Genomic DNA, 25904 nt, shown 5'->3' on the forward strand with positions numbered 1-25904 from the left:
TCGTCAGTCTCACACTTCGGTAGCCAGCGCAAGCCATTTAAAGGTAGTTGCTGGCTCATTGCCCACCCATACCGATTGTTAGCATCAAGATGAACAATATACTGAGATTGTTGGCGAGAGTCAAAACTCGGCATGTACTTATTATTTGCCTTAGAATACCGCCCACTACACTGATTTTATGACGTGCACCATATCGATATCTGTTAGCAGTTCCAAATTTACTTGCGTATACTTTAACATCCCATCCCAACTGAACCAAGGCGCTGTAACATACTGGTATGGGTCAACGCCGTATATTTTCTTGCAAACACAGCGAACATTTTCAATAACATCAGCTAACAGAAGTGCATCTGTTTTTAAATATAAGTCAGAGTATTCGCATATCGTTTGAATGTGGAACTGCTCCCGGATGCGAGTACGTTGTTCATGTAAATAATCTTCGTCACTAATTTCAGCTTAATTCAGCAAGCTGTAAAATGATTGTTTTAATGGTAAAGAGCGTTCTTCACGACGTTCTAAACAGTCTATATATTCATAACAGAATACACCTCTACATCGAATTAAATTAAACTGCTTTTCTTCAGGCAAACGCTCGTCAAATTTCTGTAAATATTTCTAGTTGAAAATTACTTGAAAGTTTATCAGGGATACTCACCATGAAGTGAAAGGAGTCAAGAAATCTGAATTTTACAGTGTACTTCTCATCTACTTTCACGCATTTTTGTAAATGGAATATACCGCTCTTTGTTGTGAGGGATTAGTTATTTTTTTTCATCAGAAGCTCCAAATTCTCTAATAATAAATGTTGAGTCGTAGCCAGATAAGTTATATAGAATTACAGGAATGAATTTAGGAACTCTGTGCTTTAGATTGCAGCTATTAGGCGCTGGACATCTGTACAAGCCAGTAAAATGGACATGATCGAAAACTTTAGGGTTATTTTCTGAAAATTCACCACCGCAAATACTACATTTTATAGCACGTTCATGTTATTGTAACTGAATTTCAGTCAGTGGTTTCATAGGAATGTTAGTATTTCGAATACGTCTAAGAATTACCGGCACTGCATCACTTTCAAGTCTTTCTAAAAATACTTTAGCGGCATCAGGTCCTCTATACAACTTTAACTTATTAAGCGAACTATCATAACTACATTTAATATAATACGCAAAGCTATACGGGACATGAATGTGAGTAGTATTAGTAAAAGGGATGTCTGGATTGGGCTCGCATGTGTTAAATGGTTTGAGGATTGCTTCAAAGTCTGCGTAGATGACAAAAGGCACCCACAGCTGCTTGTCATAATTTGTAAATTTCAAAACATTTTTGTCTGTGGTAGGTATCTTTGTACATACATGACTGCAGTTTTTTAAGAATGGTTTCTTAATTGATCTTCAGTTCTAAATATTCTAAAAAAACCTGCAGTCATGTATGTACCACAGACAAAAATGTTTTGAAATTTACAAATTATGACAAGCATCCATCACATAGCCATCTTTTACATTTTTTTTGGTAACTGGCTACTAATAAGTCTATTCAAATTTTTAATCCAACAAAAGTGGCTATTCTCACTATTTTCTCCATAGAGTAAATTAACATGTGTGCCTTTCTTATTACTTGTATAATACAGAGGTCCTACCATAGACATTTTGTCTTTGCCATACACATTAATGCCAGTAAGTTTGACATGCGTTGTATGTAAGCTTTGGGAAGGCATTCTTTCTGATTATATTAGACATGTTTGTGAAATTAATAACTGGTTCGATATAAGGCAGTTCGGTTTTAGGAAAGGTTATTCCACTGAAGCTCAACTTGTAGGATTCCAGCAAGATATAGCAGATATCATGGATTCTGGAGGTCAAATGGACTGTATCGCGATTGACCTGTCTAAAGCATTTGATAGGGTGGATCATGGGAGACTACTGGCAAAAATGAGTGCAAGTGGACTAGACAAAAGGGTGACTGAATGGGTGGCTATATTTATAGAAAATAGATATCAGAGAATTAGAGTAGGTGAAGCTTTATCTGACCCTGTAATAATTTTGTTTTTGATAGTTGTTGTACGTCGCACCAACACAGATAGGTCTTACGGCGACGATGGGACAGGAAAGGGCTAGGAGTGGGAAGGAAGCGGCCGTGGCCTTAACCTGTAATGATTAAGAGGGGAATTCCTCAAGGCAGTATTATCGAACCTTTATGTTTTCTTATATATATAAATGATATGAGTAAAGGAGTGGAATCGGAGGTAAGGCTTTTTGCGGATGATGTTATTCTGTATAGAGTAATAAATAATTTACAAGATTCTGAGCAACTGCAACGTGACCTCGAAAATGTTGTGAGATGGACAGCAGGCAATGGTATGTTCATAAACGGGGTTAAAAGTCAGGTTGTGAGTTTCACAAATAGAATTAGTCCTCTCAGTTTTAATTACTGCGTTGATGGGGTGAAAGTTCCTGTTGGGGATCATTGTAAGTATGTAGGTGTTAATATAAGGAAAGACCTTCATTGGGGTAATCACATAAATGGGATTGTAAATAAAGGGTACAGATCTCTGCACATGGTTATGAGGGTATTTAGGGGTTGTAGTAAGGATGTAAAGGAGAGGGCATATAAGTCTCTGGTAAGACCCCAACTAGAGTATGGTTCCAGTGTATGGGTCCCTCACCAGGATTACCTGATTAAAGAACTGGAAAAAATCCAAAGAAAAGCAGCTCGATTTGTTCTGGGCGATTTCCGACAAAAGAGTAGCGTTACAAAAATGTTGCAAAGTTTGGGTTGGGAAGAACTGAGAGAAAGAAGAAGAGCTGCTCGACTAAGTGGTATGTTCCGAGCTGTCAGCGGAGAGATGGCGTGGAATGACATTAGTAGACGAATAAGTTTGAGTGGCGTTTATAAAAGTAGGGAAGATCACAATATGAAGATAAAGTTGGAATTCAAGAGGACAAACTGGGGCAAATATTCATTTATAGGAAGGGGAGTTAGGGATTGGAATAACTTACCAAGGGAGACGTTCAATAAATTTCCAATTTCTTTGAAATCTTTAGGAAAAGGCTAGGAAAACAACAGATAGGGAATCTGCCACCTGGGCGACTGCCCTAAATGCAGATCAGTATTGATTGATTGATTAATTGATTGATTGATACCTAATATTATTTAGTTGTTCAAAGTGCTTAATGTCTTTTAACTGCATAGAAAATTCTATATTTTCTAAATTTATTTGCGTTGAATAGTGAGGATACGATAATGTTTTATTCGCTACATTAGATTTCGCTGGGTTCAAAGCCAACATAATAGCCCATGAAAACACGCCTCGTCATTGTTTTCGACGTTTACAACAGCTTTTTTTATGCTTAATCCATGTCGGTAGGTCGACGTACGAGGATCCTCGCAGTGGATTGTACTTATTGGTATTAATCTCTACATACAAAACTTCAACTAAAGCCCACCTGGTTCCTTTTCTAGAAACTCTTCACTCTTAGTAGAGATAACGTTTGAGATATCTCCAAAACTAATTATCAAAATAAGTTGACTTACTTAAAAATATATTCTTAGTATTAAATGATTTAATATCCGTTATTCCACTTTCACCTTGCTCTTAATATACAACGCAAAAAATTCAAAATTAACTTTAAATAAATTATGATCTGACACTGTATTGTTAAGAAGCTGTTGCTCATCTGGTTTAACGCAATTAAAGAAGTTTTCAGTGCTTTGAAACTTCTCACAAGTACGAATTCTGCAACTGAAAAATCCTACTTCTGAATGCACTGTCAATTACTTCGATGTTTGTATTAGCTACATTTCTACAAGCACTGTATTTATGTGAATTACTTCTTAAGTGACCCTGAAAATGTGAAGATTGTATATTAGTGTTACAGTGTTCGCGGTGTATAGTTTGAAGTTCTTCACTCTGTTCTACTTAATTTTTCCTAGTTTTTTCTTACTACAACCTTCTTCACCTACATTAGTATTTACACGCTTTCTTTCTTCACATAGCCTGAGGGCTATAGTCGCAAGTAGATGCCTGAACCTACTGATGTAATGCTACTACGCGAGACTGGTACTCTTCTACATTAGCAGAATATTTCCCGCAAACTTTACATAAGGCAGATGTAATGCTAGGATGTTTTACTTGAATATGCTGTGCACGGTAATCCTGTATTTTTAAACATAGTCAGACGGTGTTCAGCACCTTTATGCCTCGCAAGAGTGCTACGCGTTGAATACCCCTTAGTGCATATTGTCCCCTTCTCCGGGGTCGCTCAGTCGGCGGAGCGAGAGTCCCAAAAGGGTGGACCGTTCGCAGGGCCGATTATGCTGTTAAGGGACAACTTCCTAGAATTTACATTTTCAGGACCCTTGGTGACTGGATAGGTGACACAATATAAATGAAAATCAGGGCAAAATAACAACAACGTTTATTAAAAACATAATGGAAACCCAGTCTGGACAAATGCATGAAAGAGAAAAAAAAAGAAAAAGATTATTAAATACAATGTGATTTTTGCAATAAAAGGAATATCTCAATCTTTAATGGCTTGTGAATAAATGAATACGGCTGTAAGTCCTCGCATGCTTCTGGTGTTAGGTTCCATTGCTTCTCCAATGAAACTCCACCTAAGATTTTATTCTGTAACATCGAATAAATCACTAAATTAGCAAAGCTGTCATTTCCCGTTATAACTCATGTTTAGTCATTTACAGGTAAAATAATTTCATACATTTTGAAGAACAATTCCTATTAACTCAGCATTTACTTGTTCAAGAAAATTCCTTGAACATTCATTTCACTCTACCTGTGAAAAATCCTCTAACTCATTTTGTCATCATAAAATTTCTTTACAATTTCATTTTAGTGTTGGGTAATATTTTTACAAATTCTTCACTTTAGCGTTTGGAAATATTTTTACAATTTCTTTGGCATAACTCCCTCTCTCTCGTAGACTACGCTTGACTGTATTCTTTCCTTACTCTATTTAACCTTTCTAAATTACCTAGCATTTCATGGATGGATAGAGCATCATGTGATCCTACACGGAATCAACAACAACAACAATGCATCACGGTCACACAAACAAAAAAAAATATACAAGATAAGTTTCCTTGGAATGATAAAAGTAAATGACACCAAATAACCCAATTCTACCAACTGGTTATAAGTACATTTTTATCCCACAATGAATCTGTAATATTTATTATTATTATTATTATCTAGTCATTTATCTCGTCTTCCTCTTGGGTTTTATTGAAGATCCTTATAATCATCTGATCAGAAATAAACTCGCTCATGACTATAGTTATAATGATACAGAAAGCTAAATTTCTCTCTCGAAGAATAACCACCACCATCATCAGTGATAAGAGCTCAAGAGCCTCGAAAACATCTAATAACGATTAAGCCGTGTATTATTTTTATCAGTGGTTGAGCCAGAAATAGACCTATTATAGTCCCTAAATCCGTACATCCTCATAAATCATTATCGCCATAATCATTCATTACAATCACTGTGACTCATAATACCGTTTAGGCCCGACATGCACCCTAGTAGTCCCATGTCGTCCATTAATGGCGAACTCCATTATCACAATGACCATACAAGTTGAATCTCAACAACTCTTACATTATCCGACCTTTACTATTTTGATCATTATTATTATTACTATTATCCTATAATGGCTCCTAGATCGTTCTCTCGAAGAATATTTCTAACATTCGTCGTTCACTTTCCCTTCTACCATCAATCACTACACATGACTAACAGGGTTTTAAAACTACGATTTAATTATAGTTTACTCCTACATTTAATCATATCTTCATTTACTATTTTTATGAGTTTAGTTTACTCTTATTATTATTATTATTATTATTATTATTGTTAGTAGACCTTACTCCCTTAAATCACTTTCGAAGATCATAATCATTCACTCATGTCAACTCGAGAATAACTGGGATTATTCATCATCACGTCCAAAATAAAATTATCATTATTCCAAGAAAATGCAAAGATAGAACAATATTGAAATTACAAATCAACGAAGTAAGGAATGCTCTCCCATCACCATTACATACAAAATTACTAAGGAAACTACTTTACTCTACGCAAGAATACAATCTAGTCATCTACTAAAAGAGAAGAAATTTTACAAGGGTACTCATATTTCCGGTGAAAATCCTTGGCGTCGGGATGCTGCTGCAGGCGACAACGTCTCTTGCCTCATCTATGGTGGTTTACGGATGTACAAAGTCATCGCGTTGGCGTGCACTCTGGAATTTAGTTCCTCATGACTGTAGCTATATTCAGCGTCTTCTTTTTACTCCAGCAAAGTCTCAGAAAATCTCTCGATTTCCCTCTTGATCGCCGCATGTCGACAACTTGGTTTCCTCGGAGATAGCTGAAACTAAAATATTCTATTAGCACAGGGATCCACACTAGCTATAACTCACTAAGTTATGTACAACACTTAACTTGGCGCAACGATGTACTTTAGGTCCATTATTACTATAAGCTTCGTCTTCTGAACACATTCATTAAGTTACGATACGCCTTAGGCTGACAAATAATAGGGCTGACTATTATGATGATTAAATAAAGGTTAGATTTCCTCTCGCCTATCCACTTGAGATCGTGATTTCCTTTCATAATGTCCAATGGAACATTCCTAAAGCTTCTATGGCAAGAATCGGCTTAAATGAGCACGCTGACTGTCTGCGGTTTAACATTTTCCACCCGGGAGAATGTACAACTGTAATAAGCTCGCTGGATACTGCGTTGAGCTAACAATGAATTACACTGGCATTCAAGTAATGTAATGATCGTGCCCTATAAGGATTACACTAGTATTCACGTCGTCTGAACATATTCTTCTTTCCCGTAGAGAATACACGGTTCGACTTCTCGTAAGAAAAAAAAACTGTCCGACGTGCTCTTGAAAAACTCTTCTGGCCGTCGTCTCGTAAAATTTTTCTTGAACTGTTTTGACGTTCTTACCCAAGAACTTCCTTCGACTTAGTTCCAGAACAATCCTAATATTTCCAGCACTTTCCTCAATTTCTATTGGCTGGTAATCGACCTGCGCCATAGCTCGTCCTTGACCGCTACGAGTGGATTTTATGAGAACATTTCTCCTCCCCTTTGTCGTCTGCCGGTGTCATGACGTAACTGCGCTCCGGTCGCCCTCGATCAGCTGTTGACCTAGTTTCGGCCGGCTCGCTCTCGCACAACTGTGTCACAGCTGGTACACGCGCACTCGTAAGCAATGCTCCGTAATAAATATTCCCAGCTTTCTCACATTAACTGAGGTACCATTTAGACGGGTACATAATCCCCCTTGGTTGATTTAGGATTTAATTAGCAGATTAAATCATAACAGCTCAGTTTATTTTCTAAATGTACACGGAAAATGTGCACCATTACAGCTCCTTTTCAAGATTAATTTCTAGGATTTCTCCGGAACTGGTGATAGACGCGTAAATTCCCAGCATTATAAATAGCTCTAAAGTGTCCATCAAAGCTCTCTACCTGGTATGCATTGTTCCCCAAATCTTTAATTACTCTGTAAGGTCCAACATATAAAGGTGCGAACTTCGCGTAGAATTTTTCAACAGGACTTGAAATAGCGGGTTTACGGAGTAATACGTATTCTCCAACATTTAAGGGACGATGAAATCGTTTCTTACGTATTCTCCTCCGTCTGTTTTCTCCTTGAGTTCCCGGACATGTTCTTTGTTTTCATCAACTGTCCCCCTTGGTTGATAAAACCGATGATAATTTCTTCTTTTCTCGGCAGCATATTTTACTCCTCGAGAAGTTCGGCCAAAATATCGATCTCTTCCTCTTGATCCCATCGAATACGGTCGAAATCCATGGAAGCCCCTCTGTAATCTCTGCTCATCCCTTGTTTCACTCCGTTCGGACCTCTCTTTAGTTTGTACTTCTTTATTTTTTTGTGGAACCACCGTCCTTTCTTTCTCAACATAAGTCGAATTGATTTCCTGACTCAAAGTTCGAGTATTACGGGTATGATCCCTAGACGTCATATCTAGCTGTCTTAATACTCTTTCCAGCTCCATAGCTGTTCGGATGTTCGATGCTATTAATATTCTTTGTACGTCCGGCGGTAACTGTCGAATGATGACTCGGCATAATTCTTCCTCTGGAAGTGGGTCGTCCAATTCTCGGATTTTCCGGATCTGATTTGCGGCGAACTCGGAAAATTTCGTAGGCAGCGTCGAAGCATATCGACGAGCATACCATTCCGTCCTCAAATTGTGCTGAATATCTGTGTTCCAAAATTTGTCGAAAAATGCGACTTTAAATCCTTCGAAATCATCGAAACTGTACCGGAATGCCATAAACCACGTGTGAGCTGACGAATCTAGGTATTTTTCCGTCACTCGTAATTGTCGTTCAGGAGGAATGTCATTATCTTTAAAATATTCTTGTAGGTCCTTAATAAAGGTTTTAGGTGTAGGTCCGTTTTGATTGTTGAACTTTCGGGGTTGATTGTCCTGTAGACGTATAATATTCACAATCTGCGGCCTGTTCCCTTTATCGTCCATTTGATTTAAAGATGCGGTATTATTCTTAGCTCGACCGGAAGTTTTTATCTCCTGTGCTGCATTAGGAGTCGAACAAATAAATCCTGCTTTAAACTGTTGCTCCATTTGTGATTGCCTTTCAATTACGGACGCAGTCACAACTCGTGTGCTGTCACTATGCAATCGCAACGTTTGTAGTTCCGTTGTCATATTTGATATTTCGTCTGACATCCCCTTTATTTTATCCTCCATTTGTCCTACTAACCCACGGGACGCAAGAAGTTCGTGTTCCACCTTGGATACAACTACTCCGATAGCTTTCTTATTGTCATTTACAGCTGTTTTCAGACCTTCTACTTCATCAGTAATGAGTTCTTTGCTCATCCGAACTTCCTGTCTGACCCCCTTGTCGACCTGAATTATACTATCACATACTTCCTTAAATCGTTTAGTCCACCTCAATTGCGCATCGGTCGTATTTTCTTTATGCGATTGTATTTGGTTGCTAAGTTCAGAAATTTTCCTTTCCACCTCAGTCTTATGTGTGATCATATTATCCATAATTGATTTCTTGAGCGTGCCTAGTCTCTCAGTAAACTCCTGCGCTACGCTAGCTATCGAGTTTGTAACTGTTCGTTCAATCTCTTGTTTCAACTTCGCCTGACTATCTTTAAAATCACGCGACATCACTTTAATTTCTTGGGTTAACCTAGTCTGGTTGTCTTTGAACTCACGTGACATCTGTGCTTGACTCTCCTTAAACTCAGTCCTAATAGAATCAACACTAGCCTTAGTTTCCGCTCTCATTTCTGATTGATTACGTTCAAGTCTTTCAATACTAGCTTTAGTTTCGGCTTTCATAGAATCAGCACTAGCCCTACACTCGGCCGACATTTGAGATTGCGCAAGTTCAAGTCTTTCAATACTAGCCTTATTCTCAGCTCCCAATTTCTCAGCGCTGGCTCTCATCTCCGCTATCATCCGAGCTAAAGTATCCAAATCCATTACAATTCATAAGCATTGTGCTCGCCAACAACGATGAACCTGTACATCTTTGCCCCATTTGCCTAAATTTCACCGGAAATTGCCAAAGAATGTGTAAAATACAAAGTATGAACTCCACAAGCATGCTCTCCGTACTGTAACAAATAGACCTATACCAAAGCAATGTCCAGCTGTATTATGTCATTACCAACCTTGGTATCTCTACCCATTTAATTGTCACCATTTAACTGAATAAAAATTACCATCTCCTTGCTTCTGCGCCACAATAGTGTTCGCCGAAACAACAAGATCGTACATATAACAACAACAAAAATATGCCCTGGAAATAACTCACCAAAACGATCAATGCCTAAGCAATGAGGGTTTGGGTTGGCCCTGAAAGTTGGGCGCCACAGAAATATGTCCCCTTCTCCGGGGTCGCTCAGTCGGCGGAGCGAGAGTCCCAAAAGGGTGGACCGTTCGCAGGGCCGATTATGCTGTTAAGGGACAACTTCCTAGAATTTACATTTTCAGGACCCTTGGTGACTGGATAGGTGACACAATATAAATGAAAATCAGGGCAAAATAACAACAACGTTTATTAAAAACATAATGGAAACCCAGTCTGGACAAATGCATGAAAGAGAAAAAAAAGAAAAAGATTATTAAATACAATGTGATTTTTGCAATAAAAGGAATATCTCAATCTTTAATGGCTTGTGAATAAATGAATACGGCTGTAAGTCCTCGCATGCTTCTGGTGTTAGGTTCCATTGCTTCTCCAATGAAACTCCACCTAAGATTTTATTCTGTAACATCGAATAAATCACTAAATTAGCAAAGCTGTCATTTCCCGTTATAACTCATGTTTAGTCATTTACAGGTAAAATAATTTCATACATTTTGAAGAACAATTCCTATTAACTCAGCATTTACTTGTTCAAGAAAATTCCTTGAACATTCATTTCACTCTACCTGTGAAAAATCCTCTAACTCATTTTGTCATCATAAAATTTCTTTACAATTTCATTTTAGTGTTGGGTAATATTTTTACAAATTCTTCACTTTAGCGTTTGGAAATATTTTTACAATTTCTTTGGCATAACTCCCTCTCTCTCGTAGACTACGCTTGACTGTATTCTTTCCTTACTCTATTTAACCTTTCTAAATTACCTAGCATTTCATGGATGGATAGAGCATCATGTGATCCTACACGGAATCAACAACAACAACAATGCATCACGGTCACACAAACAAAAAAAATATACAAGATAAGTTTCCTTGGAATGATAAAAGTAAATGACACCAAATAACCCAATTCTACCAACTGGTTATAAGTACATTTTTATCCCACAATGAATCTGTAATATTTATTATTATTATTATTATCTAGTCATTTATCTCGTCTTCCTCTTGGGTTTTATTGAAGATCCTTATAATCATCTGATCAGAAATAAACTCGCTCATGACTATAGTTATAATGATACAGAAAGCTAAATTTCTCTCTCGAAGAATAACCACCACCATCATCAGTGATAAGAGCTCAAGAGCCTCGAAAACATCTAATAACGATTAAGCCGTGTATTATTTTTATCAGTGGTTGAGCCAGAAATAGACCTATTATAGTCCCTAAATCCGTACATCCTCATAAATCATTATCGCCATAATCATTCATTACAATCACTGTGACTCATAATACCGTTTAGGCCCGACATGCACCCTAGTAGTCCCATGTCGTCCATTAATGGCGAACTCCATTATCACAATGACCATACAAGTTGAATCTCAACAACTCTTACATTATCCGACCTTTACTATTTTGATCATTATTATTATTACTATTATCCTATAATGGCTCCTAGATCGTTCTCTCGAAGAATATTTCTAACATTCGTCGTTCACTTTCCCTTCTACCATCAATCACTACACATGACTAACAGGGTTTTAAAACTACGATTTAATTATAGTTTACTCCTACATTTAATCATATCTTCATTTACTATTTTTATGAGTTTAGTTTACTCTTATTATTATTATTATTATTATTATTATGATTGTTAGTAGACCTTACTCCCTTAAATCACTTTCGAAGATCATAATCATTCACTCATGTCAACTCGAGAATAACTGGGATTATTCATCATCACGTCCAAAATAAAATTATCATTATTCCAAGAAAATGCAAAGATAGAACAATATTGAAATTACAAATCAACGAAGTAAGGAATGCTCTCCCATCACCATTACATACAAAATTACTAAGGAAACTACTTTACTCTACGCAAGAATACAATCTAGTCATCTACTAAAAGAGAAGAAATTTTACAAGGGTACTCATATTTCCGGTGAAAATCCTTGGCGTCGGGATGCTGCTGCAGGCGACAACGTCTCTTGCCTCATCTATGGTGGTTTACGGATGTACAAAGTCATCGCGTTGGCGTGCACTCTGGAATTTAGTTCCTCATGACTGTAGCTATATTCAGCGTCTTCTTTTTACTCCAGCAAAGTCTCAGAAAATCTCTCGATTTCCCTCTTGATCGCCGCATGTCGACAACTTGGTTTCCTCGGAGATAGCTGAAACTAAAATATTCTATTAGCACAGGGATCCACACTAGCTATAACTCACTAAGTTATGTACAACACTTAACTTGGCGCAACGATGTACTTTAGGTCCATTATTACTATAAGCTTCGTCTTCTGAACACATTCATTAAGTTACGATACGCCTTAGGCTGACAAATAATAGGGCTGACTATTATGATGATTAAATAAAGGTTAGATTTCCTCTCGCCTATCCACTTGAGATCGTGATTTCCTTTCATAATGTCCAATGGAACATTCCTAAAGCTTCTATGGCAAGAATCGGCTTAAATGAGCACGCTGACTGTCTGCGGTTTAACATTTTCCACCCGGGAGAATGTACAACTGTAATAAGCTCGCTGGATACTGCGTTGAGCTAACAATGAATTACACTGGCATTCAAGTAATGTAATGATCGTGCCCTATAAGGATTACACTAGTATTCACGTCGTCTGAACATATTCTTCTTTCCCGTAGAGAATACACGGTTCGACTTCTCGTAAGAAAAAAAAACTGTCCGACGTGCTCTTGAAAAACTCTTCTGGCCGTCGTCTCGTAAAATTTTTCTTGAACTGTTTTGACGTTCTTACCCAAGAACTTCCTTCGACTTAGTTCCAGAACAATCCTAATATTTCCAGCACTTTCCTCAATTTCTATTGGCTGGTAATCGACCTGCGCCATAGCTCGTCCTTGACCGCTACGAGTGGATTTTATGAGAACATTTCTCCTCCCCTTTGTCGTCTGCCGGTGTCATGACGTAACTGCGCTCCGGTCGCCCTCGATCAGCTGTTGACCTAGTTTCGGCCGGCTCGCTCTCGCACAACTGTGTCACAGCTGGTACACGCGCACTCGTAAGCAATGCTCCGTAATAAATATTCCCAGCTTTCTCACATTAACTGAGGTACCATTTAGACGGGTACAATATGTTACACTTAAACATTGTCGATGACAATATAGCAATCATCTCTGAAACTGTGTCACCTTAAAAGTCAAAAGTTGTTCCTCCTGTATTGTAACTTTGATAATAATCCCCTTACTTAATATAAACCTCTCCATTAGGTAAATAGTGATACTCAAAGCATATGTAAAACCACTATTATTGCTCTTTCACTTTTAGACCTTATGTGTTAATCCGCTATTGTTGTGATTATCTATGTATTGTTCCTCTTGACAGAACTCTTGCTCACTGGAACACTCTTTATCAATAAAATAAATTAAAAAATAAGGTATGCACTTCAGCTAACTGCTGTAGCTTGTTGAATCCCTGCAAAAATAAACTAAATGATAGCTCACAGTCTACGTCATGAAATGCATATTTAATAATACACTTTATATTCTATTTCATACCTAAGAAAGTAGAAGCATTCTTGCAGGTAACAATGGGTGAGTGTGTTACCGCTGTCAAAAATGTAACAACTTCAGTTAACTCGTTAAGTCACGCTCTTTACTTGAGTGTCCTTCGGTCGAGTCGCAAGGTTAAACACTAGAAGAAACGAAAATTCGATTAATAAAGGTCGGATATGGTAACCTGTTTGAAGTTAGAAGATAACAAGAATTTATCAATAAAGATTAGACATAAGAGTAAAAATTTAAACACAGTTGCACGGTTAAGATTACAAGGAACTAAGAGTTGACCAATAAAGGTCGGACAGAGCTGCGAGTTTAAAGTTAGAAGAGGACAACAATTCATCAATAGAGGTTAGACGTAAGAGTAAAGAGCCCAAATGTAGGTGAAAAGTGATAATTCGAAGGAAGAAAACAAATGTTGACCAATAAAGGTCAGACATAATTGCGAGTAGAAATTAAATATAGGGGTAAAGGGTCACACATAGTAGGAAAGTTAAACTCGGAAGAAACCAAGTGTTGACCGATAGAGGTCAGACGTAGTCACGAGTTTGAAGTTAGAAGATACCAACAATTTATCAGTAGAGATTAAATATAAGGGTAAAGGGTCACATATAGTTGCAAAGTTAAAATCTGAAGAAACCAAAGGTTGGCCAATAAATGTTAAACATATCAGCGAGTTTGAAGTTAGAAGAAACCAAGTGTTGACCAATAAAGGTCAGACAGTCGCGAGTTTGAAGTTAGAAGAGACCATCAATTTAACAATAGAGATCAAATGTGAGAGTAAAGGGTCACATATAGTGCAAAGTAATCGGAAGAAACCAAGTGTTGACCAATAGAGGTTAGCCATAGTCGCGAGGTTGAAGTTAGAAGAGACCAACAATGTATCAATAGAGATTAATTGTAACAGTAAAGGGTTATATATAGATGCAAAGTTAAAATCGAAAAAAAAAAAAAAAAAAAAGCGAAGTGTTGACCAATAAAGGTTAGACATAATCAAGAGTTTGAAGCTGGAGGAGAGCAACAATTTATCAATAGAGATTAAATGTTTGAGTATAGTGTACATGTAGTTGGAACGTTAAAATGGGAAGAAACCAAGTGTTGACCAATAGAGGTCAGGTGTAGTCACGAGGTTGAGGTTAGAATAAACCAACAGTTTATCAACAGAGATTAAATGTAAGAGTAAAGGGTCACATATAGTTGAAAGTCAAAATCGGAAGAAACCAAGTGTTAACTAATAGTGGTCAGACATAGTCGCGAGTTTGAAGTTAGAAGAAACCAACAATTTATCAACAGAGATTAAATGTAGGGGTGAAGGGTTACATATAATTGCAAAGTTAAAATAGGAAGAAACCAAGTATTGACCAATAGAGGTCAGATGTAGTCACGAGTTTGAAGTTAGAAGAAACCAACAATTTATCAACAGAGATTAAATGTAAGAGTAAAGAGTCATATATAGTTGCAAAATTAAAATCGGAAGAAACCAAAGTGTTGATCAATAGAGGTCAGACATAGTCGCGAGTTTGAAGTTAGAAGAGACCAACAATTTATCAATAGAGATTAAATGTAGGAGTGAAGGGTTACATATAATTGCAAAGTTAAAATAGGAAGAAACCAAGTATTGACCAATAGAGGTCAGATGTAGTCACGAGTTTGAAGTTAGAAGAGAGCACAATTTATCAATAGAGATTAAACATAAGAGTAAATGGTCACATATAGTCGCAAAGTTAAAATCGGAAGAAACCAGAGGTCAGATACAGTTGTAAGGTTAAAGTCACAACGAGAAGTACAAATCATCAATAGGCATTAGTGGTAAAAGTAAAGAGTCCGTCGCAGTCGTAATGTTAAAAACGTAAAACATGATTAATAATAATAATAATAATAATAATAATAATAATAATAATAATAATAATAATAATAATAATAATAATAATAATAATAAGAACGTACCCTATCAAGCATTCACGACGAGTTTCCTGATGAGTAATAAGAGATACGCTGTTAATAGCTCCCGACTTTAAATAGCAATCCAAACCTCAAACGTATGTACACTGACTTAGCAAATGTCATGGGATAGTCACCTAATAGCGGGTGGGGTCTCCTCTGGCCCTGCGAACTGCAGTGAGACGCCGTGGAAGTGAGCCGACAAATCCCTGGTAGTCCTCTGGACGCAGCTGACACCAAATCGTTTGCAGAGCGGCCGCCAATGCTGGTCTGTTCGCGGGTGCCGGATCCATGGCCCGGAGCCTGCGTTCCAGGACATCCCAGATATGATCGATAAGGTTCATATCGGGGCTCCTGGGTGGCCATGGCAATCGTTGGACCTCCGCTACATGTTCCTGAAACCACTCCCGGGCGACGTGGGAGCGATGTGGCGGCGCGTTATCATCTTGAAACACCGCAGAACCGCCTGGGCGCCGGAAGGCGAAAGATGGGTGGAGATGGTCTCCGAGCAGCTCAACATACCGTGTACCATTCAAAGTCTCTTCCAGAACAACTAGGGGGTCCATTCCATACCAGGAAAATGCACCCCAGACCATAACAGAGACACCAGCGCCCTGGACCACATCTTCGAGGCAGGCGGGATCCATCGCTTCATGTGGTCTGCGCCATACGCGGTGTCTTCCATCGGCATGCTGCAGTTGAAATAGTGATTCGTCCGACCATATCACGTTACGCCACTGTTCCAGTGTCCATCCCTTGTGACTGGCGACAAATGCGCGTCGTTGTGCCCGATGACGTTGGGTTAACAGTAGCACCCGTGTGCGGCCCCGGCTCCCACACCCCACAGAACCCATGTTCCTACGGATTGTCCACTGGGAGACGTGTCTAGCACGGCCTGTATTGAATTGAGCCGTGATTTGTTGCACGGTTGACCGTCTGTCACTATTGACAATCCGTCTCAGATGTCGCCAGTCACGGTCATCGAGGGTGGCTGGACGGCCGGTTGTTCGTCTGTTGTGGACGGTGACATCCGCATTCAACCATTCACGATACACCCTGGAGACTGTTGATCGTGTGAAGCCGAATTCCCGCACCACTTCCGAAATCGCACTTCCCATCCGTCGGGCAACGACCACCATTCCCCGTTCGAACGGTGTCAGCTCATGACAACGTTCCATGTTACACCTGTCACATGCACAGTCACTGCTCACAAGGTCTCCTACACAACTGCCGCTGGCACAGGGGGCGTGTGATACGCGGACAACACACCTGCGCATCAGTGCTCCGCTATCCCATGACGTTTGCTCAGTCAGTGTATATTTTTCCACGCGCAGACCGGAAAATATCATGTATGAATTGAATACCTGTACAGAAAGCTATATTTGCAATTTTTTCCTAACAGTTCTGATGATTCCTGCGCGCATCTAGCTTGTGAGGTCCAAAGAATGCGACAACATGAAACGTTCTGTTTGCTCGTCTGCATTATTGCGAGCCTTGTAGTTAGAAACTGCAACCGCTTTGGTCTCTGACAACGTAAGTGATAAACACTAATTTGGCTCAGGTGTAGCACTTTGTTTCATCGAACATTACGGAAACAATGTGCGTGTAGGAGTGAAGTTAATCCGGGCTGATTTAAGTATTCTAGATTTTGTAATTCTCGACTGTCGGGGATTTTATTCTTTGTTGAGTAATTCTGATAAGACGCGAACTCCCGCGGGGCTAAATTCCGGCACCAGACTATTTTTACGTATTAGGTACCGGCATGCAGTTAAGGTGCTAGCTTTCTGACCCCCTACTTAGCGGATATTGACTAACCCTTTTACAACAGACAAAACTACATGGAGGATAGCTGAGCAGCCCATCTTAGTAGATTTTCCTGTCATGTAAAAGAACTCCCGCATGGGGCTAAATTCCGACTCCAGACTGTTTTTACTTATTAGGTACCGGTATGCATGTTGAGTATTCAGTAAGAAGGTGGGTTGGATCCTCTAAATTCCGACTCCAGACTGTTTTTACTTATTAGGTACCGGTATGCATGTTGAGTATTCAGTAAGAAGGTGGGTTGGATCCTCTAAATTCTTATTCTTCTTCTTCTTATTATTATTATGGTGTGTTCGGCACATAATAGTTGAATTGTTGGACTGAGTAGCTCAGACAGTTAAGGTGCATGCCTTCTGAGTCCAACTTGGCATGTTCAATTCTGGCTCAGCCTGTTAGTATCTAAAGGTGTTCAAATACGTCAGCCTCATGCCCGTGGATCTACTAGCACGTAAAATAAAAAGTTGCAGGACTAAATTCAGGCACGTCAGCATCTTCGAAAAAGTGTTTGAAGCGGGGATTGCAATTTTAGCACTTGGCAAATTAATTGCCGAGCTGAGTAGCTTAGGAGGTTTCATTCTTACTGTGCACGTATGTTGAGTATTCATCATGGAAATGTTGGTTCTTCACATTATTATTATTTTCGAACGTTTTCGTTGTAGTTAGTAAGATGAAATGCGAGTTTTATTATTATTATCATCACCGGGCAAGTCAGCCGTGCCGTTAGGGGCGCGCAGTGAGTATTCAGTACGAAGATAGGTTAGATTCTTTAAATTATTATTAGGACGCGTGATTGTGCTTAAGTCATGAACTTGTGGAAACAATGAACTTTGTATTCCCTGTCTCAACAAATACTTCCAAATCTAATCAACTTGCTCGTACAGTCAATCTTTGCTAAAATGCATATCCTGCATCATCACTTTAACAGCATTCTTATGCCCTTCACACTTAGTCTTCAGGGGAAGAAAAGCTCACCATCGATTTTTCCTTCCTTACTGTACACTTAAGCTCTATTGTTCTAAGTCAAAGTGAGCTCCAGGTGGGAATCCTAGTCGGGGTACGGATTTCCCGCAGCTCAAACATTAATTGTATCGAATTAAATAATAGCACTTGAGCTGTGCGTATATCCAAGTGAGCTCTAGGTTCGAAATCAAGTTCAGTCGGTGATTTTTACGTTAAAGTCAGGTGTTTTGATTAAACGCACAATCTTCTTTTGCTATTTGTTTTACGTAGCACCGACACAGACTGGTCTTATGGAGACGACGGGATAGGAAAGGCCTAGGAATGGGAAGGAAGCAGCCGTGGCATTAATTAAGGTACAGCCCCACCATTTGCCTGGTGTGAAAATGGGAAACCACGGGAAACCATCTTCAGTGCTGTCGACAGTGGGGTTCGAACCCACTATCTCCCGGATGCAAGCTCACAGCTGCGCGTCCCTAACCGCACGGCCAACTCGCCCGGTAGCACAATCTTTACATGTAGAGTCATGCTTGTGAGCTACCTAAGCAGAAGAACTATGGGTTCGAATCCTACTCGGGCGGGCGAATTTTGGTAGCTCGAAGGTTGGATGTTTTAAAATTTAACGCAAATTATTTACTTATTATGATACTCAGCAGTCCGAAGGGAAGAGCCCTGGGTTCCATTCACTGTCATGTGTACCAAGAATATTTTTTCAGTTCTGAACGCAAAGTTTTAATCTCTGAGTGATGTCAACATTACAGTAGGCAATTGTAAGTCTCTAGAGTTCAGACCTATAAGGACGAAATGCTAAAATAAAACATTCAGTGTTCTAAATACCAAAAACCAATAGTGGGTTACGCATCAGTTCACACGCTAGCGTATTGGACTCCGCAGTCGCTTAGCTTCGAGCCTCAAAGGTGCTTTCCAATATTATGCCACCCCCTATGAATAAAACATATGTATTAAGCCTAACACCAACTCGCTAGCCCCGTGCCGGCACCTTGTTCCAATTTCAGCTCCATGTTCCTGAGGTTGCCTTCCAATGTTTGACCCTATGAATAAAACATATATATACTAGTCTTACATCATCTCCCTTGTCCTATTAATACAAAGTGTAGCTACTAAGCTCGTGTAGGGAAGGTTGACAGGTTATGATAACGCCTGGTCAGTGTAACGTTACGCCTGGACATTTTGCCAGAGTGTAGGGAAGGACAACCGGTCAGGTTAACGCCTGGTCAGCGTAAGGCTATGCCTGCACTTTTTGCCAGGATGTAGGAAAGGGCAACCAGTAAGGTGACACCTGGACAGCGAAAGGCTATGCCTGCACTTTTAGCTAATAAGATCATGTAAGGTTAAGCCTACGCTGTTATGCTCTTAGCCTCGGCATTGAACTTACTCAGCTCCAAAAGCTCCTGGACCATGTATTATCTTTCCTAGTTTGGTTAAGCCTGGGATCGAATATCAAACTTGAGACTGTAACGCTCTTGTAAGCTAAAGTCTGGCGTCAAATGCGTGTCTGTTAGGTTAAGCTAGCACTCTTGCCCATAATCACGTTAGCAGTTAGGTTAAGTTGGCATTCTTGGGTATAAAAGTTTGGACTGTAAAGCTAACGTCCTTAACATAGGGTCGAATCTGGGGTCTGTGAGGTTAAGCCTAGACATGTAGCCAGTGTAACATCATGTAAGATTAAGGCCGCGCCCTTAGGTAGCAGCCCGCACTACGCTGTGACGTCACTCACCCGCTCAGCCTCGTCCAGGGGACCACCGTTACCGGGTGCGGCAGAACCTGTGAAAAATAACTATTACCATCCTATAGATTTTAAAGTTAAACGCTTTTTTACCCCAAAACTTTGAAAAGAAACAGTTGTTTGTGAGTTCATCTTATCGCCATTTAAATGTTAATTTTTATTAATTTGAAGGTAAAATTCAGTTTTTTACTCTAAACTTAATTTAAAGTATCCTCGGACATTTTCTAACGTCAAAAGTCAGTTTTACCCCAGAACGTTGAAAATAAACTGTCGGGGGTGGGTTGACCTACGTCACTATTCAGAAGAACTTTTTCGAAAAATTTTAAGCTGAAAATCAATTTTCTAAAACTAACGGTTGGGGAGATATTGAATTTTTAAATTATGGGATGTATTTTTTAGTCTAAACGAAATTTTTAACGTTAAACGTCCTTTTTTTATCACAAAACTTTGAAAATAAAGAGCTGTAGGTGAGCACCCACTGTATATCACCAGTTAGAGGATAAATTTTGATAAATTTTAAAGTAAAACTGTTTTCTAGATCCATCGGCTTAGAAGTTATTACATTTTTAATTAAGTGTTGTTTCACCCCAATCTATTCTCTTTACTCTAAATGTCATTTAACGCATCGTTCGACACCTTATAACGTCAAAAGTCATTTTTACCCCAAAACTTTGAAAAGAAACTGTCGGGTGTGCGTTGATCTATATCACCAGTTAGAAGAACAATTTTGATAAATTTTAAGTTAAAACTCAATTTTCTACAACTAACGGATTAGGAGATATTGATTATTTTACGTTAAGGGTTGTTTTCATCCCCGCAGACATTTTTTACTCTAATCGTCATTTAAAGTATCCTCCAATACTTTTTAAACTTCAAAAGTCATTTTTACCCTGAAACATTGGAATGAAACAGTCGGGGTTGAGTTGATCTAGATTACCGGTTAGAGGACACTTTTTGATAAATTTTAAGCTAAAAATTAATTTTCTAGATCTAACGGTTGAGGAGATATTGAATTTTTAAGTTGAGGGTTGTTTTCTCCCCAACGTAATTTCTTCTAAACGTCATTTTAAGTATCCTGCAATAATTTTTAAACATCAAAATTGATTTTTACACAAAAAAATTGGGAATGAAACAGTCGGGATTAAGTTGATTTATAACATTGGTAATTTTTTATAAATTTAAAGCTAAAAATCGATTCTGTAGGATCATCACTTCAGGAGGTATTAAATGTTTAAGTTAACAATTGTTTTCATACCCCACCTATTTTTAACGGGGAAGGGCAAGCGGTTAGGTTAACGCATGGTTGTAAGCCTATAATCTAGCTCGGTCTAAATCCCTAAAGGCGCCCGGATTTGTGCCAAATATAGGAAAGGGCAGCTGTTGTAAGGAACGGCAAACGGTTAGGTGAACTTGAGGTTAAGCTTACACTCTTACCTAGTATAAGCCTAAGCCTACTCTTACCTTAAGTATACATCCTAGCTCAGCTCTAAAGGCCTGAGATCAACCAGAACTATGCCGTCAACGGAAGCCTCGAGTAAGGAAGTGCAGTCGGTTAGGTTAACGTGAGGTTAGGCTCACTCTCTTATCTAGCGTAAGGTTAATGCTACACTCTAGCCCAGCCCACAAAGTCACCCATACTTGTGTCAGGAAGGGCAGCTGCACCATGCTGTAAAGAATGCTAGCCGGACGTAAGGAAGGGCATCCACTTAGGTTAACGTTGAGTTCAACTCTACTCTCTTAGCTCACTTCGAAGGTCACCCAGACATTTGCTGAAATGTAGACAAATGCAGCTAGGAAGGGCTACGCTAAGTTAGATTAGGTTGTTTAGGTTAGGTTACGTTAGGTTAAGTTGGCTAACTTTTCAAATCGCCCGCGTGTGATGTCATAACCACACCACCTCTGACGTCATAGTAAACTGACCCTGTAACACCATAGCCACGCTCACATTCAGGATCAGGTCCGATCCTCAGCGTGAAGATTGTGGATTCCGCCGAACACGTACAAGTTCACTGCTTACAATTTTCTGATTTTGGGATTTGATTTAAAAAGCACTTTGTTGTTCAAGCATGTTGTTCAAGATGCTTAAATGGAATGGGAAATTATTTTAGTTTCGCGGAATAAATTAAAAGCATTGTTAATCGATTTAGGTGTAAAAAGTAGGAGTTATTATTATTATTATTTATTTTCCACTAATTGTAGTTACAATTTAGGGATGGTGAATGGAGAAAGGGCATAGCCCCATATACACAAAAGTGCCTCCATCACCACTTAAAATTATAATATACAAATATACAATTACATTCTACATGATGTTCTTATATACAGTTAAAATATTTACATAGGCATATTTACATACAGTAATACTCACAAGACCTGTTCAACATTCAAGTCATGACGACACACACACACACACACACACACACACACACACACACACACACACACACACACACACACACACACACACACACACACACACACACACACACACACACACACACACACACACACACACACAGAGAGAGTCTCTCTCTCTCTCTCTAGAAACCCCACATATATTTTAGCTAGGCCGGCTCACTCATACACATTTACCGTCTCAATCACTCGGGACCCCATAACTTTCATCCAACCTCCCACTCATAATGAACATTCTCACAGTAGATAAATTATGTTTTGTACAGAGGGTTTCGTTATATATACATCCGTTTTACGTCTTTACAGAAATTTTCTGCAGGTAGTTCTTTTATCTGCGGTGGGAGTTCATTCCACAACCGAGCAGAACGACTAAAGAAGCCACTTTGATATGATGCTGTTCTTGCAAATGGAGGGAAAAGGGACACACCTCGACCTCTTTGAGCGGAACGATAGTTCAGCTGTAAGCGGTTGAAAGGGTTTATATGAATGTTACCTGCGAGGGATTTTCTCAGGAAAGTAATATCTATTTGTTTACAGAGGGATGTTATGGAGGGCGGTGACCTGGCTGTATTTAAATGACCGTGTTGAGTAATTAGTCGTTCTGCTCGGCGTTGAACTCTCTCTAGTTTCGTCATGTTCTCCACTGTAGTAGGGTGCCAGGAAGGAAGCCCGTACAACAGTATTGGCCGTACTAATGACAGATAGGCTGTCTGAACGGCTTTCTTCCTGGCTCCCAGTAGAGATCTGCGTAAGTATATAAGCAAATATAGGTTCAAACGTTAACTTAGGCATTTTTAGGCCCTGTCGGACCTCCACTTTTAAAATTATAAATGCATGAAATGTGTAAACACATCTTCATTTAAAGTTTTATCTTAAGGAACAAAATGTTCCTTTTTGCCTCTGAGGTATAGGAATGAGTTCTCTGAAAACTACCTAGTCCACAGATTTTGGATCTTGTGCAGAATCATGGACGAAATAAGAACCCAATGTTCCATGATCGCACACGGCACACCAAATTGTAACCTGCACACTCTGTGGTATTTCTTCATAAGATTAGGTCGTTCAAACCCTAAAAGGAGAGATGTTTGTTGGTTAATGTAGCCATCAAAGTGGATATGGCTTCCATCTGAAAATCATATGTAGAAGTAATCCGACACTCCCACAGACGTTATAGACAACACCTGAATGCAATACTGTAATCGCGCTCACTCATTCCTTCCTGCTGGACACCGATCGATTTGAATGTGGTGTGCAAATCCACTTAGCTCTTTAATTAAATATCTGACCAGGCAGAAGAAATCCGTCACGAAGCCTCACGGATACTGAGTCTCCAGCACTGAAGAGCAACTTCAAGGTTCACGAGAGGGAGGCCATTAAAACTCTGAACATGGACGAGAGTGTACTTATTCTTCCCGCGGTTAAAGGGAACGCCACTGTCATCATGCCTACTGATGATTACACTGCGAAGATGTCAGAGATTTTGGACCTAGAGACCTACCGCAGACTACCGAAATATCTAACCAATCGGATTCTTCGAAACGCAATAGCCTTATTAAGGCCTTACCTTTGCCAGACAATGTGAAGAGGGAAACCTCCAAAAGTGAAGTTCTACCTCCGAGACTGTATGGCTTACCCGAGGCACACCAGGACAACGTACCTCTACGACCCGTCGTGAGTGCTACTGGATCACCGAACTACAATATTGCCAAACATCTGGCCACAACATCACATCGGTGGCACACAGTCGTATGTCAGAGATTCAGGCCACTACTTAGAAAAGCTGAAGAACATCCAGTTAGAAGCTGAAGACCTGCATGTCAGCTTCGACGTGGTCTCACTCTTCACTATAGTGCCTGTAAAGGAGGTCCTGGACCACATCGCTCAGATTTTTCCCGACGACGTTACCAACTTGTTCAATCATTGCCTCACCACAAGCTATTTCTTGTGGAATGAAAAGTTCTATGAACAAATCGACGGTATCGATATGGGCAGTCCTGTGAGTCCGCTGATCGTAAATTTCTTTATGGAGAAGTTTGAACAATCAGCAATCAAGACCGCACCACTGAAACCTAAGGTGTGGCTTCGCTTCGTAGATGTGATCTGAAGCCACGGCTAGGAACATCTATAACTGTTTCTACAGAATCTGAATAGTATTAACACCAATATTGTTCACTGTGGAGACAGAAGACGAAGGAAAGTTCCCTTTCTTCAATGTTCTGGTAATGAAGACGACCTACTTAAACTTTGGACACACAGTGTACCGAAAGCCAGCCCACACAGACCGCTATCTTCAGAAGACGTCCAACCACCACCCACGACAAAAATAAGGAGTGATTAAGAGGCTAGCCGAACGTGCAAGGAGAATTTGTCAATCTCAGCACTTAAACGAGGAGCTCAGTCACCTCAATACGATCCTACTCGCGAACGGGTACAACCATAAAAACATCCAGCGAGCTCTCCATCCCGGACGTCCAACAACTAGTGAGAAAGGAGAGGAGTGGCCGGCAGCTAAAGCCTTTCTGCCGTATGTTGGGAAACAACTAACAGAATAGGGAGGTTACTGTAATCGCATGGGGGTAAAGCCCGTATATAGGCCAACGAAGAAAATCCAAGAACTACTAAGTTCTGCTAGAGACAAGCGCCATCCTCTCTCCACAGCAGATATCCCATGCAGCTGCCGCCAGATATACATAGGCAATACCAAACGTAGCATCGCCACACGACTGAAGGAGCATAACAGACACAGCCGGCTGAGACAAGCAGAAATATCATCAGTCGCTCAACACTCGCTGCTAGCAGGTCATGACATACAGTACAGCGACACCAAAGTTCTGTCAACTACTGTTTCGTATCATGCCCGGCTACAAAGGGAAGCCATTGAAATCCTGAAGCACACCAACAGATTCAACCGTAAGGAGGAATCTGAACGGTTAAATAAAGCCTGGTTTCCGGTCCTGAAAACCTTAAATCCTGGAGGACACGATATCCGCGGCAGACCAGAAAAAGCAACGGGTGATCAGTTTTCTGTCTCCGTCAAGGCAGTAGATGTACATCGGGCTCCTTAATGTTTCAATCATTAGCCGAAGAACAATCAAGCAGCGACCACCCCTCCAGCATGGCGGACCAATAGGCGAACAGCGCGCCGTAGCCTGCACCATATAATGAGGTGGAATTGCAACACCACTCCATTCCAGTGTGAGCTTTGCTGCTGTAGGGGTCGGTCGGAACACTTGATAATGTCAAACACAGTCTTCGGTGAAACCTCGTGACCATCACACGTTCCTGGATCACTGCCTGTAAGCCCGGAAAACAATGACATGATTTGTAACGCCGGCCATGACAGCCTCAATTGCTATATGAGTCCTATGCCACATTATGAAAAAATTGAGATATGGCCATCCATAGATCTCTGAGCATTCATTCTTCCAGCTATTCAAGTAGTGTCAAGGTTTGACAACACACGGCAGAGTCATTACTTTATGATTATTTTATAGTTCTGTGTAACATTGAAACATTTTTGTTTAGAAAGTCTTATGCCACTTGAATTCAAGATGGCGGTAAGTGAGGAACCAC

This window comes from Anabrus simplex, chromosome 5 (genome assembly GCF_040414725.1).
Source record: "Anabrus simplex isolate iqAnaSimp1 chromosome 5, ASM4041472v1, whole genome shotgun sequence".
Classification (NCBI taxonomy): domain Eukaryota; kingdom Metazoa; phylum Arthropoda; class Insecta; order Orthoptera; family Tettigoniidae; genus Anabrus; species Anabrus simplex.